This window comes from Lagenorhynchus albirostris, chromosome 7, assembly GCF_949774975.1.
Source record: "Lagenorhynchus albirostris chromosome 7, mLagAlb1.1, whole genome shotgun sequence".
Classification (NCBI taxonomy): domain Eukaryota; kingdom Metazoa; phylum Chordata; class Mammalia; order Artiodactyla; family Delphinidae; genus Lagenorhynchus; species Lagenorhynchus albirostris.
This window is the reverse complement of record NC_083101.1, coordinates 93,106,756-93,121,566: the sequence shown is the minus strand read 5'-3', so window position 1 is coordinate 93,121,566 and position 14,811 is coordinate 93,106,756. Positions and strand designations below refer to the sequence as shown.

Genomic DNA, 14,811 nt, shown 5'->3' with positions numbered 1-14,811 from the left:
ATGGACATAGAGAACAGACCTATGGTTGCCAAGGGGGAGGAGGTTGGGGGCGATGGAGTGGGAGGTTGGGATTAGCAGATGTAAGCTCTTATATATAGGATGGATAAGCAACAGGGTCCTACTGTACAGCACAGGGAAATATATTCAATATCCTGTGATAAACCATAATGGAAAAGAATATAAAAAGGAACGTATGTATGTGTGTGTGTATATATATATATATATATATATATATGAATCACTTTGCGGTACAGCAGAAATTAACCCTACATTGTAAATCAACTACACCTCAATAAAAAAAAATAGTTCAGATATGTGAGGGGATAAAAGGACATAAATGTTTAAGAGAGATTACTCCTTGGTGGTAAAACTGAAAAAGTAAATAAGTAAATAACTTTTGGTGTTAAAAAAAACAAAACAAAAGACATTTCCCTGGACCTGGAAGCAAGTGGGCAGAGGTTACCCAGACATCACCTCAGCCCCCAGGGCCCGTTTCTCTCGGGGCCACAGCCCTTTGCTTTGGCAGCCCACGTGCTAAGCCCTTGTTCACAGGCTTGGGCTCTGGGGCTGTACCCTTAGCTGCAGGTAATATGCATAGGGCCAGCTCTTCTAGAAAACATTTCCTCCTTTGTTCAAATACTCACCGTGTTGGCGGTCTTTAAAACTGCTCCCAACCAACCACACAGAAGTTCCACTGCCCACGGAGGAGCAGAGGTGGAGAAATGGGTGTTTCTCCTCATGTCCCTTGGCCATGGTGGAAGCCCAGTGTAGTGGTGCCCTGTAAACTGACACAGAGTTTCTTTTCATGTGGGATTTAAATATCATCTAGGCAGTCACTGTGCTCATCCACACAGAGATGCATCAAGGTTCTGACAGGAAATGTAGAGAGACTTCACAGAACATGACCTAAGTATCCAAACATTTGGCATTTCTGGGGAAGCTGGAAGACAAATTGGTGGAGAGGATGTCTTTGATGTGTTTCAGTTTAGTATTGGAGGGGGGCAGGGAGTGGGTCAAAAGTGACACAAGATTACCATCCCTGTCCACAGGGTTCCTTTCGTTATTCTTCTGAAGGAGTTTAAAATGTCCCATAATAGAATGTAAAACATCAACAAGAACGAAAAGACAAACTGGGTCAGTTTGTGTGATCCGGATAAGTCCCTCCCAGGTGCTGGGTGGTGGGAAAGTGCTGTCATCTCATTGAATCCACCCCTATCTCCTTTATCCAAATGAGGAAACAGGCCAAGAGAGGTTTATTTTGATTGTCGAAGGTGCTGAAGCCGGAAGCATGGGCTCCGTGTCAGGCGTGCTCAGTCTCTTCTTTGCCTGGCCAACCTTTGCTTTGTCTGCAGAGGGAGCAGGCAGGGGTGCAGTTGCCTTATTAAAGACAGCGTGGCATGGTCTAACAGCTGGGAGAGGTTCCAGGGGTCAGCCCTTCTGCAGGTCCCCTCCAGCAGTTTACCGTGGTGGTCCCAGAACCTGTCTAGACGCTGGCCCTGCAGGACATGCTCCTCTGGCAGGCAGATCTGCCAGGAAGCACTCACAAGTGGGAGGAAATCGACTCTCTAATCTAATTTCCACCCATCTGTCCTCGTTCTGCCCTTCATAACCCCGCAGGGTAATCCTTCTTCCCGGACAGCTTTGCAAATATTTGGATTCCACCATCTTGTGCTCCACACATGGATCTTCCAGACTGAAGGCTCCCCATGTGTCAACTAATTCCATCCGTATTACCAACAACTCCTACAGCCTGCTGGTGGCTGTCCTTAGACCCCAAGCAAGGGCACCATGTTCTGGATGAGTCACACTAGTGAAGAGCACAGGAGAGTACCCCCACCCCGCCCCAGCTCTGCAATACTGGCTCTTACCGATCCAAAGAATGGGTCCCTTCTTGGGGCCTAGGATGCTGTTAAAACAGCCCTGCCCTAATCTCTTCCCATCAAGTTTTACTCCAAATTAGATGGTGAACACAGATTCACAGACTTCTCCCACTGGAAGACAGCTTGGAAGGGACATCTCCCCCATGTCTTTCTCATAAGAGTAGCCAACGATGAATGTGGGCCACATGGTCCTGGGGGCTTTACCCAAGATTCTCTCCTCCATGCTCAGCAAACCTTGGAGAGATCCTCACCTTGGGAAGAGTGGGACAGGGCTCACAGGGTCACCCTGGAAGCATCAGAGCCAGGACTCAAACCGGAGTCTATCAGATTCCAGATTCCAGGTCATGATCTCTACCTACAGAGGGTAAGGGGGTGAGCTCCTGGCAACCCCTACCTGCACCCTTGGCACTAGCTTCACCATCTTAGTTTTGCTGGCCCTGCATCAGTGTACTGGCCCTAAGGCCTGCCTCTTGGAATGTCAGCATGGAAAGGCGACTGGCCCCTGAAGGGAGTGAGGCTCTCGGGCCTACTACTGATCATTTAGGAATGGCTTCATTTTAAAACTCTCACCCTGGCTCTCAGTGGCTTGTAGGTATCAGGAAAGCGGCCTCAGGTGCCCTGGGAGTGTGCCTGCAGCCTGGAGATCTATGGCCAGGCCTCGCGACAGAGCTCCCTGACTCCTACTCATGGGGAAATCCTGGCTCATTCATTGGGAACTGTACCCCCTTCTCTGGACAGCATCCCTCAGCAGGCCTACTGGCCAGGCCAGCCACTTTCCAGACCTGTCACTTCTTTCTCCAGGGCAGAAAGGTTTGGAGAAGTCTTCGGAGGGTACCTAGGTCCTCAAACCTGTGGGTTAGTATAAATGTGTGTCACCAGGGGAATAGCAAATGTTGAACACAAAACAAACAGTTGGCATGGGGGCAAACAGAAGGGCTGCAGCAAATCCTAGATTGGTACCAGCCTGCTTCACCCTGGAAAAATAGCAGGAGGTTTGGTTTGGAGTATTCTTATACAAATCAGATTTGCTTGGAAGCAAAGGAGCAAGTGTTCTGGGAGCCCACATGCTTTGTCCACACAGTGTGCAGGTCCCCAACACAGCTGCACCAGGCCCTGCGGGAGAAACCTTGGAGATTTGGCGGGGCCTGGAAAGGGTGGGGTCAGGTCAGGCTCCCAGATGGGGCAAGCTGCTCCATTAGCAGGTGGTGAGGAGGGGGTAACTGGGCACTTCACCATAACCTGTGTTGGACCCAGCAGAGAACTGGCCAGGGCAGGGGTTAGCCTCTGGGAGCCTGGGGGATAGGAGACGAAGGTGGGAGATGGGGAGGGAAGAGGACAGAGGGAAAGTGTGTAGGTGGGAGGTGGTACGGGCCAGCGGGGGAGGGGGGCAGGGAGGAGTAGAGGAAGGTGAAGAAAGGGGAGGGAAAAGGGGAGGGACGGAGAGGCTAGGGGAGAGAGGAAGAGGGCGGAGAGCCGGGCGGGGAGTAGGAGGAGGCAGGGGAGAGGGGGAGGGACGAGAGAGGAGGCGGGAAGGGGAGGAGGGGAGCAGAGGAGGGGCCTGCGCACCACCCCATGCCCTCCCTCCCGCGCCGGCCTCCGCGCCCTCGCGCGCCGCAGCATCCCCGCGCAGCCTGGCCGCGTCGCCCCTCCGCGCCGGGCCTGAGAGCCGGCCGCCTCCGCCGCCGCCGCCGCCGCCGCCGCCGCCGCCGCCGCCGCCATCATTCCTACGCCCGAGCTCTCTGGGCCGGGCACCTCTGGTCCGCGCAGCCAGGACGCACCGCGCCAGGTAAGGGCCGTTGGGCAGAGGGAGGGCGCGGGCCGGGCAGGTGCGTGGGGGCGGCGAGACCCTCCCCGGGCCGGTCCCCAGAGCCCTCCCGGAGCCCCCGACCCGAAGCCCCGTGACTCCTCCCCGGACCCCCGGACCCTCACGGAGTCCCGTTCCCGGAGGTCCCTGACTCCTCCCCGGACCCCTCCCGGAGTCTCCACCCTGGACCCCCAGGACCCCTCCCCTGCTCGGCTCCTTCCCTGCCCCGGCGCGCAGGTGGCTCGGCGGCTTTGGGGCGGCGCTGGGGGCTCGGGGCGCGTGGCCAACCCTGCCCAGGGGCGGGGGCGGTGCGTTCGGCCAGGCCCGCCGATCCTGTCCTCCCGGCCCCCGCCCCACTCTGGCCATTCGGGCCTGGCCAGGCCCCGCGGCTTCTATTTCTGTCTCCGAGGCCGCGGATCCTGGGCGCTGGACCCGGAGCCGCGCACTCAGACAGGTGGGGCAGGTCGGGGCCCTGGTGATGAATGCTGCAGGCCTCGGCTTCCTTTAGGGTTTGGGCTGCGTGATTCTAGAACAGCCAAGGAGAATCAGCAGCCTTAGCTCAGGGCTGCACCTGTTGCAGCCGCTTGGTGAGCTGCAGGAGGCTGAATCCACTGGGGTTTTGCCAATACAAACATGGAAAAGAGAGTTGGGTCGTGGTGATCCTCTTCGTTTATTTGATTTAGTATTGGAGGTGGGGTGCATGGGAGTCTGGAGGTGAGCAGTTCACCGAAAATGAGGCCTAGGCCTCATTGTCAAGGGCAGGGACCTGCTTTCTGGAGCGTTTGCCATGCGAAGTTGTTCTGCTTTTGATTTGAAAACCTCCCTTTATGTTAAGCACATCTAGGACTTGGTGACTGTGGCCAAGTGCCTGGCTCCCCTGTTCTGAGTCTATTCAAATCCACTAGGCGCCACTGAGCGGAAGTTTCCTTTCCAAGGGGTAAAGTGACATCGGTGACCTGTCACCTCATATCTGCCCCAGGCCTGCGGCCTGCCTTCTGGCTGCCTGAGGGCCGTTATTTGGGAATGTTTACTGTGTCCCAGAAACAGACTGCCTCGGCCAGTGCTGAGGCCAGGATTCTGGTAGAGATAATGCCCCGATTGTCACTTGAACCGTTGGTGTCTGTGCATAACGTCTGCAAGAATAAAGAAAAATAAAGCAGGCCTGCTCTGAGTACTCCAAGCACCAGGGATAAAACCTACAAGAATGAGGGGATGGTGAGGGACACGCTGGGGTATTTCTGTGGACAAGGACTGTCCCCCCCAAGAGGCTGGACCTTCAGATTGAACAAAAAAGTGTTTGTAATACAACCAGCAGGTAAACCAAATAAAGAAATAAAAACTAATTGCTGGCACTGAGAGGCAGCCCTGCCCAGTTCCACTCTTTCACCATGTTACAGGACCCCGAGATGACATGGGAACTGACTCCCTTTGATTGTTGGAAAATACAACCTTTCAGAGACCCTCCACTGGTAACCGGGGTGCTCTGGCAGGCTTGCTCAGGGTCCCGGCAGATGGTGCATCCACCCCGGCTCAGGAGTAGGGGGCAACGCCACACCACACAGCTGTCCAGTGGGTCTGGGGGCAGGGAGATGACCTTAATGACTCCTTAATGATTCACTCGTGGTCTGTTCCCTGTGGGTCAGCCAAGGCGGGTTTCATCTCAAGTGCCTTCCCCACACCAGGCAGGGATGTCTAGGCCAGTGCTTGGGAGTGCACACTAATGGCTGGCTCTGAGTGAGGGGGGAGGACCATCCACTGGTGCCAGCACATAGCAAAATCAATAATGTGTTGCAGAGATCAATGGTTTTCTTGCTGGTCCTCTGTGCTTCTAGAGGGAGCCTGCCTCTCCCACACTGAGCATGGACAGGCCCAGGCTTCCCTCCCCTCCCTCTGGGTTCCATTTCTGGTGGGGGGAGGGGGGGTTCGGCCGGGATGGTGGCCAGGAGCCTCTTCCTAACCCCTTGTTCTGTCTGATGAACCTGGGGCCAGAGCTCTTGGGTTGGCAGTTTGGACCCATGTTCCCTCCCCACCAGCAGGAGTCCCCAGTGTCCCTGGGTTAGGCCCCTGCTGCTGTGTAAATGAATTGGCTTTCTGATTGTTCCATAATTAACAGCAACCTTCCCCTCATGCTAAGAATTTGTTTGATCAAAAGAACTCCTGGGAAGGTGATGTGGCAGGTGGTGCTTCCCAGTGCCCCCAGTCCCCCATCCCCAGGCTCTTCTGAGAGTGATAGCAGTGGCCAGGTAACTGTCCAGGCCTGCAGGGTGCTGTGGGGTGAAACTGGCCATGTAAAAATATACAAATGAACTTGCCATCAGTTGACTGTTGAGGGTGGTTGCTGGAAGAAAGACTACCGTCCTTCCTGGGGCTTGGCAGGTGCAGCCTCCCCAGCTCCACCCGTGCCACTAGGGCCCGTGGCCACTTGAGTATGTCGCGGGGCGTCACCCGAGAGCAGGCCGGTTGGGCAGGCTCCTCTGCACTGGAGACTCACTCAGCACAACTCATGGCCATTTCAGCCTGCCTGCTGTCAAGAGGTGATGTGGGGAAGTGGAGATTTATTAAGAGGAAATAACTGTTGATTCAGTCAAGTGGAGACAGTGTGTAAGTGGGCCTCGCCTGGAGCTGGGATGGTGTTTTTCGGTACGTCAACTAAGGTGACCTTTGGGATAGGCAAATTGGCTCATCCCAGTTCCTTGGAGTGGCTCACTTTCCAGCTGCCTGACCCTTCCCGAGTGCATGAACGTTTACCTGGCAGGGTAGTACCTGGGCCAGGCATCACAGCAGCCCAGGTGTCGTTCCCCCATAACTGCCTTCCAGCGTGCCTTGTGATCCTCCACTGGGACATGGTCCCTTATTTGCTGTGATAGTCTCAAGATGCTGTCTATGAAAGTAGAGACTGCGTGAAAGTGATTCTTGACCCAAGAATCACTCCTTTCAAAAATTATGGTATTTATGAGACAGTTGGACATTTGTTGAGTGAATGATGATTTTAAAGGATAATTATATTCCTTAGAAACAGCATTGAGGTTACGTTGAAGCAATCTTTAGCCTTTAGTGATAGATACTGGAGTTATTTTCAGAGGAAATGATACAGCATTTGAGATCTGTTTCAGATCTCAGCACGGGTGGGGGTGGGGTGGGGTGGTGGAGGGGCAGGATTGTCCATGGTTGGATGGTTGTTGGCTCTGGGTGACCATACCTGAGAGTTCGTTATTCTGTTCAGGCCCCTTCTGTGTATTTTTGAAATTCTTTACCATAAAAAAGTTAATAATCTAAGAATCCCATTCCCCCCCACCCCAGAATGCCGTAGGATCCTTCACTTCATAAAATAGTTGAGGGTTGCTTTAAAAGAAGTGCCTGTGTATTAAGTGAAAACACTGCTCCTTAGTGTAGACTGTATGGAATGACTCCTTTTATGCATGTGTAGGTAATAAGGTGTAGAAGCATCTGGAAGGACAGACGCTGTGTATTGAATAGATGATGATGGAGTGCCACTGTGGATGAGTGGGACAGGCACTGTTCCAGGCTCTAAGGACATAGCTCCAAGTAAGAGTGACTGTCCAGCTAGCAACAGGGGTGAGAGGGAAGGATGTGTGTGTGCATGTGAGTGTGTGTGCTTGTGTGTTGAGGGAGGGTTGAGAAGGGGGAGGGCGGGAGGAGCAAGGGGAACCTGTCCTTTCAACCTCATGTACTTCTGTGTGGTTTGTTTCTTTTACAGTGGGATTATTTTTGTAATGATAAAATGTATTTTTAAGAAGTGGTCTCCATTAGGGAATAGAATAGCCTATTTTAAATATTAAATTTCTAAATCTAAATTCTAAATGGATTTGACTTGTAGGAATTCATGTTCCTACACAACTTAATAACGGATGATGTGGCTTAAATGAGGCATTCAATGAATCGATAGTCACTGATGCTCTGAGTATGTGATCTGTGGGCCATGAAAAAGAGACATTGATACCCTGACCTCGGCAATAGCGGAGACAAGACCCAAACCCTGAAAATTAAACAGCAACATCATCTCTCAATGGGGGCAGTAAGCTGAGGGACCATCCTGGTCCTGGGCCGTGGGATGGGGAAAGCCCTCAGCTCAGACCCACCATAGTCCTGTTTTAAATGGAGAACCACTTTCCCTTCCATGGGACTTGGCCCAGAAACAAAAGCAAAGACGGTCCAGGGCCTTCGTGGGTGGATTTCCACTGCTAGTTGGATGACCTGCCACTGTGGGGCTGTCCCACACATTTTTAGCAGTTGCTGTTTTTTCTTTTAGTAAATGGTATGTTAAGTCACTTTAATCTTATACCAATAAAAAAGCATAAAAATCCTATATCCACAAAGTAAAAAAGTACAAGTTTTCTGGGATCCTAAGTGGTTTTTTTTTTTTTTTCTATTTTCCTGTCCTATTGCAAGAAATTTGAGTTGCTTAAGCACCAGAATGTAATCTGCTTTGATCTAGCATTTTGGTGTTGTTTGGCTCTGATGCGTGTTTTGATTTTGTTTGCAAGGACACTACGTTCCCGGGGCCCTGCCCGAATAAGGGCCTCAGCTGGACCCCACTTTGTTCTCACCGTGTGTTAGGGAGTTTTGTTTGTTGTTGTTGTTTACTAGTATTTTCCGTGGCTGTGGGAGGGCACAGCCAGGCCTGCAGCAGGGTGGCTCTGCTCTGAGCCTGGGGTCTTGTCTGTGTGGCCGTGAGCCGCCTGCCATCAGAACGGGCTGTAAATACACAGCCCATTTTCCCATTGAGATCAGACGTGTTCCTTGCATCTTAGTGCTTCCCAGAGGCCTTAGGGATCCTGCCCAAGTAGAGCTGTGCTGTCTGGGCATTCAGGGCACACAGGAGGTCTGTGTCCTTTGTAGGTGAGGTCCCATCTTTCATCTTTCTTGAGGTGAAAGAATTAGATACCTTTAAGCCCCCTTTCAACTCGCAGATTTATCCACTTCATGGAGTCTCACCATTTCCCCCAGCAAATGTTTATTGAGCTCCAGTTGCAGCAAGAAACCAAGAGACAGAAGGCTCTGCCAACTTGGCACTTATGGTCAAGTAGCGGCTGATGGAAGGCTAAGGAGAAGAAATAAGTCAGAATGTCATGCATCGGGGCCATAGTGCTATTGTGGGGTCCAGGTGCTCAAGGGAGACAGCAGTTTGGGGGGGTTTGAGATTTGAAATTAGGTGGCTTGGTGGGCTGATGGAGGAGGTGAGGAGTGACCCAGGGGGACATCCCAGCACACTGTAGCAAGACCAGGGGGCGGGTGAGGCTGGAGCGCAGGAGCAGCCCCATGCAGGTGGTGGGTTTGGCTAGATTCTGGTATGTTGTGAAGATGGAGCCAACAGGATGATTGGAGCAATAGAGGAGTCCAAGGTGACCTCGAGATTCTTGGCTCAGGCAACCTGAAGGATGGAGTAGGCATCATCCTGAGATGGTCTCTCTGTGGGCAGAGCAGTTGTGGGGAATTCGGGAGGGTTGCTGGCTCTCCAGATAGTACCTGTGAGCTCTGTTGCTGTCCATGTGCTGGTGGTGAGGGGCTTTTCAGGCAAGTGAGGCTGGAGTTTGGGGGAGTGGCCTGGGCCCGGCAATCAACCTGGCTACTGCCGGCACACAGGTGTGATTTTTAAAGCTAAGTCAGCACAAGATGGCAGGAGAGTTGGATGGATGGAGGAGAGGAGAGGTCCAAAGTCAAGGGACCAAGAAGGAGTGCTATCAGGGCAGGAGAAAGCCAGAGGTGTCAGGGGCATCCAGGGCCATGGGCAGATCATGCATGGGGAGGAGTGGCTGCCTGGCCAAGGAGTCCAGTTAGGTGAGGACTGAGAATTATCCTTGGAGAATTGACCTTAGCAACATGGAGGTCATCAGTGTCCCGATGAGAGGTATAGGGGAGCGGTGGGCCAGGAAAGGGGGAGAAGGAGAGCTCAGGACAGCAAGAGTCGGTAACTATTTCGAGAATTTTGCTGTGAAGGGGGCGCTGACAAATGGGGAGTAGCTGATGGGCATAAGGATTTGAGAGAAGGCTTATGTTTCAGGTTTCTGTCCTGAAGGGAAGGACGGAGTAGAGGGGAAGAGTGATGAAGAAAGTGGGGTGGGGCCCTTGCCCAAGTCGTCTGATAGGGACAGATGGGAGGCCAGCTGTTCCCCTGCAAGCAAACTTTCATTGGCTCTAGTGTGCACTGCCCCTCTGCTTGGCCCTGAGGTATGCAGACAGGGGAGAGGAGCCAGGGCCTCAGAGAATGGTTATGGAAGTTTGTGACAGCAGAGCCTCTGAGTACCGCAGTGGGTGCCCAGGGGCGATGGAGCGCTCTTGGGTGGTGAGCACAGAAGGCCTGGAGAGCTGAGTTTGCTAGGCTCCTGGGCAAGGGGTGGATGCCCTCCTGGCTGAGAGGACACCTGTGCGGGGCAGGAGAAGGGCGAAGGGGGGCCAGGTCCACTGGCCTGATGGGCCTGGCCAGAAACAGAGGCTGAAAGTGGGGCTGTGTCCTCACAGCCAGAATGTGAGCATTTCCCTCCTGATATTAGCCTGGCATTTCCTATATATAGGCCCCATTCACTAGCAAGGACCTGCGTGTTATCTGCAACACTGCCTTAATTCCATATCCACTGAACGCTACGTGAATGAGAGAGAGAACCCATCTGCAGGAGTGGTTCCTATGCCAGCGGCATCACATCCCCCGAACTTGCCACAAGTGCAGGTTTTCACCTCTACCCCAGACCCCCTGAATCAGAAGCTCTGGTTTTAATAGGCCACCCAAGGCTGGGCTAAGCACAGCCTGCCCTTGTGGGCTGCACTCCGGAGGGCAGACAGGAGGACAGAGGCAGGGCTGTGGGCCTCACTCTGGATGTCCATTAGACTTGGGGTGTCTGCCTGTAGAAACAATGTTTCGTTAACCAGTATTATTGAGTCATAATTTACGTACAGTAAAAGGTACTGTTTTAAGTACCCTGTTCAGTGAGTTTTGACAAAGGTACACAGCAACCGCCAGGAGTGGGTGAACTCTGGCCTGCAGGTCAAGTGCACCTCACACATTCATGCACCCACACCATCCCTGGCCACTGTCAGCCGGAGTTGAGCAGTTGCAACAGAGATTGTTTAGCTTGTGAGCCCTCCCCAAATTTCCTGTTGCCTCTTTGCAATCAGCCCTCCACCCAAGCAATCACTGATCTGCCGAAATTAGACTATTATGAGATTTGTTTCTTTAAGAGTTTCAAAATGGAAGCATGTATTGTGGACTCTGTGTCTAGCTTCTTTCCCTTGGCATGTTTTTGAAATTTGGTACACGTGGGTGTACCATGGTTTATTAGTTAATTCATCTGTTGGTGGATGTTTGGATTGCTTCCTGTTCGAGGTTGTTGTGAATAAAAGTGCTGTGAGCTACAACTCAACACAAAAGGAAAAACAACCAGTTGAAACATGAGCGAACGTATTATATCTCCAAAGAAGGTAGACAAATGACAAATAAGCACATGAAAAGATGCTCAGCGTCATTAGTCACTAGGGAAGTGCAAATCCAAACCTCAGTGAGATACCACTTCCGTCTCACCAGAATGGTTTTTATCAAAAAAAAAGGGAAATAATAAGTGTTGGTGAGCGTATGGAGAAATTATAAATTTCATACATTGCTTTGAGAATGTAAAATGGTAGAGCAACTTTGGAAAACAGAGATTCCTCCAAAAGTTAAATATAGAACTGTCATATGACCCAGCAATTCTACTCCTGGGTAAATACCCAAAAGAATTGAAAATAGATATTCAGACAAAAACTTGTTTACCACTGTTCATAGCAGCACTGTTCACAATTTGGGAACCAACCCAAATGCCTATTAGTGGATGAATAAATAAATAAATGTGGTCCCTCTAGACAATGGAATATTACTTAGCTGGAAAAGGAATGAAGTACTGACGCGTGCTGCAACATGGATGACCCTTGAAAACATTATGCTAAGTAAAAATAGTCAGACGTAAAAGTGCACATGTTACATGATTCCATTTATACAAAATATCCAGAATAGGCAAATCTCCAGAGTCAGAAAGCAGATTAGTGGTTGCCGGGGCTTGGAGCAGGGGAGAATGGGAGCGACTGCTTAATATGTACGGGCTTTCCTTTGGAGCTGATGAAAATGTTCTGGAACTAGATAGTGGTGATGGTTGCATACCCTTTAAAATGGTTAAAGTAGTAGATTTTATGTTATGTGTATTTTACCACTATAAAAAAGATATAGGGCTTCCCTGGTGGCGCAGTGGTTGGGAGTCCGCCTGCTGATGCAGGGGACGAGGGTTTGTGCCTCGGTCCGGGAAGATCCCACGTGCTGCGGAGAGGCTGGGCCCAGTGAGCCATGGCCGCTGAGCCTGCGCTTCTGGAGCCTGTGCTCCGCCACGGGAGAGGCCACAGCAGTGAGAGGCCCGCGTACCGCAAAAAAAATAAATAAATAAAATAAAAAATAAAAAATGCTATATTCATTCGTATGCACATCTGGGTGCAGGCAGGTGTTTTCATTTCTCTTGAGTAACTACTTAACAGTAGAATTGTGGGGTTGTGTGGTAAGTGTATCTTTAACTTCATAAGAAACTGGCAAACCGTTTTCCAAAGTGGCTGTATCATTTTACATCCCTACTGCTAATGTGCGAGCAGTTATTTCACATCCTTGCCAACACTTGCTGTTGTCAGTCTTTTTAATTTTAGCTATTCTAGTGGGAGTTGTGCTGGATCATGGACATTCTAGTTGAGTATCTTTTCCTGTATTTAGTAGCTATTTGTATTTATTATTTTACGTTTTTGTTCAAATCTGCTGACTTTTTTTTTTTTTTCTAAAGAGATGCTCAGGACTTACCCTGACTCTTAGTGGAAACTAACTAACTTACCAGATTAACTAACTACCTACCAGACTCTTAGTTGAAAGGCCTGGCGGGCTATGATGTAGAAACAGGGGCTGTTTTTTTTTTTTTTAATTAATTAATTAATTAATTTATGGCTGTGTTGGGTCTTCGTTTCTGTGCGAGGGCTTTCTCTAGTTGTGGCAAGCGGGGGCCACTCTTCATTGCGGTGCGCGGGCCTCTGACTATCGCGGCCTCTCTTGTTGTGGAGCACAAGCTCCAGACGTGCAGGCTCAGCAGCTGTGGCTCACGGGCCCAGTTGCTCCGCGGCATGTGGGATCTTCCCGGACCAGGGCTCAAACCTGCGTCCCCTGCATTGGCAGGCAGATTCTCAACCACTGTGCCACCAGGCAAGCCCCAAATCTGATGACTTTTAAATTGGGTTATTTGTCTTCATATATTTGAGTTCTAAGAGTTCTTTACATATTCTGGATTCAAGTTCTTTGTTAGATATTTGTATTGCAAATACTTTCTCTCAGTCTGTGGCTTACCTTTTTACTTTATTAATGATACCTCCTTGGGACTTCCCTGGTGGTCCAGTGGTTAAGAATCCGCCTTCCAATGCAGGGGACACAGGTTCAATCCCTGGTCAGGGAGGTAAGATCCCACATGCCGCAGGGCAGCTAAGCCCGCGTGCCACAGCTGCAGAGCCCACACACTCTGGAGCCCACACCACCACTAGAGAGAGGCCCGCATGCTGCAACGAAAGATCCTGCACATTGCAACTAAGACCCGACGCGGCCAAAAATTAAATAAGTAAATAAATATTAAAAAATGGTATCTCTCAAAGGGCATATATTTTTAGTTTTAAGTCCAGTTATATCAATTATTTTTAGTAGTTTAGGCTTTTTGTGTCCTATATAAGAAACTTTGCCTCGCCCATAGTCATAAAGATTTTCTCCTGTGTTTTCTTCTGAAAACATTATGGTTTTAGCCTTTACATTTAGATCTGTTATCTATATTGAGTTACCTGTTAACTGGAAAGAGCTAAGAACTGAGGTTTATTGTTTTGAGTGTGGATAGCCAGTTGTTCCAGTGCCATTTGTTAAAGAAACTGTCCTTTCTCCACAGAATTATTGGCATCATGTTTGAAAAGTAATTGAGAATCTGTGTGACTTTGTTTCAGGCTCAATTCTGGTCTGTTTTGGCTTATTCACCATTGACCCTAGAACCACTCTGTATTCATGACTTGCTGTGTAGCAATTCCTGAAGTCAGATAGTGAGACTTCCAATTGTACTTCCTTTTCAAAATTGTGTTGTCTAGCCTTTGCATTTCCATATAAATTTAAAATCAGCTTACCAGTCCTTCTACGAAAAAGCCTGCTTCGATTTTGACTGGGGTTGCATTAACTCCTTAGATCAATTTGGGTAATATAGAAATTTTAACAATATTGAGCCTCAGTCAGCGATCATGGACTACCTTTCTGTCTGTGTTTGCCTTTCTTCATTTTTCTCAGCAGTGATTTGTAGCAGTCACTGTAGGTCTTATACATATTTAATCAAATTTATTCATAAGTATTTTATGGTTTTGAATGTTATAAATGGATTTAAGCATTTTTTATTTTCTAATTGTTTATTATACTATAAGGAAACACAATGGATTTTTATATTGTTTATTCTATCACCTTTCTAAATTTACTTATTTGTTTGAGTAGCTTTTCTGTAGTCCTTCAAGATTTTTGCACAAAGATAATGACAGTTACAAATAGGGACCATTTTACTTCTGTCTTTCCAGTTAAAATGCTTTTTATTTCTTTTTCTTTTATTCCATTGTCTAGGATGTTTAACAGAAGTGGTGACAGTGGGCATTCTTACCTGTTCCCAATCTTAGGAAGAAAGAACTTGTCTTTTCATTAAATATGATGTTAGGTGAAGATTTTATATAGATGCCTTTTCTTTTTATTTATTTATTTATTTTTGGCTGTGTTGGGTCTTCATTACTGCATGCGGGCTTTCTCTAGTTGCGGCCAGCGGGGGCTACTCTTCGTTGTGGTGTGTGGTTTTCTCATTGCGGTGGCTTCTCTTGTTGTGGAGCACAGGCTCTAGGCACATGGGCTTCAGTAGTTGTGGCAGGCGGGCTCAGTAGTTGTGGCACATGGGCTTAGTTGCTCTGCGGCATGTGGGATCTTTCTGGACCAGGGCTCAAGCCTGTGTCCCCTGCATTGGCAGGTGGATTCTTAACCACTGCGCCACCAGGGAAGTCCAATGCCTTTTTATTTTGAGGTTAAGGAAGTTTTCTAGTTTGCATGGAGTTTTTATCAGG

At 49.6% G+C, this 14,811-nt stretch overlaps 1 protein-coding gene across 9 annotated transcripts in view; it reads left to right on the top strand.

Annotated features, from left to right (window-relative positions):
- Positions 1 to 3,549: 3,549 nt before the first annotated feature.
- Positions 3,550 to 14,811, top strand: part of SEMA4D (semaphorin 4D) — a 118,708-nt gene continuing 107,446 nt past the window's right edge. For all 9 annotated transcript variants that reach the window (XR_009541660.1, XR_009541659.1, XR_009541657.1 and 6 more), the window contains exon 1: positions 3,550 to 3,666. The gene's annotated coding sequence lies outside the window, so the exon portion shown is untranslated. The remainder of the gene's footprint in view (positions 3,667 to 14,811) is intronic.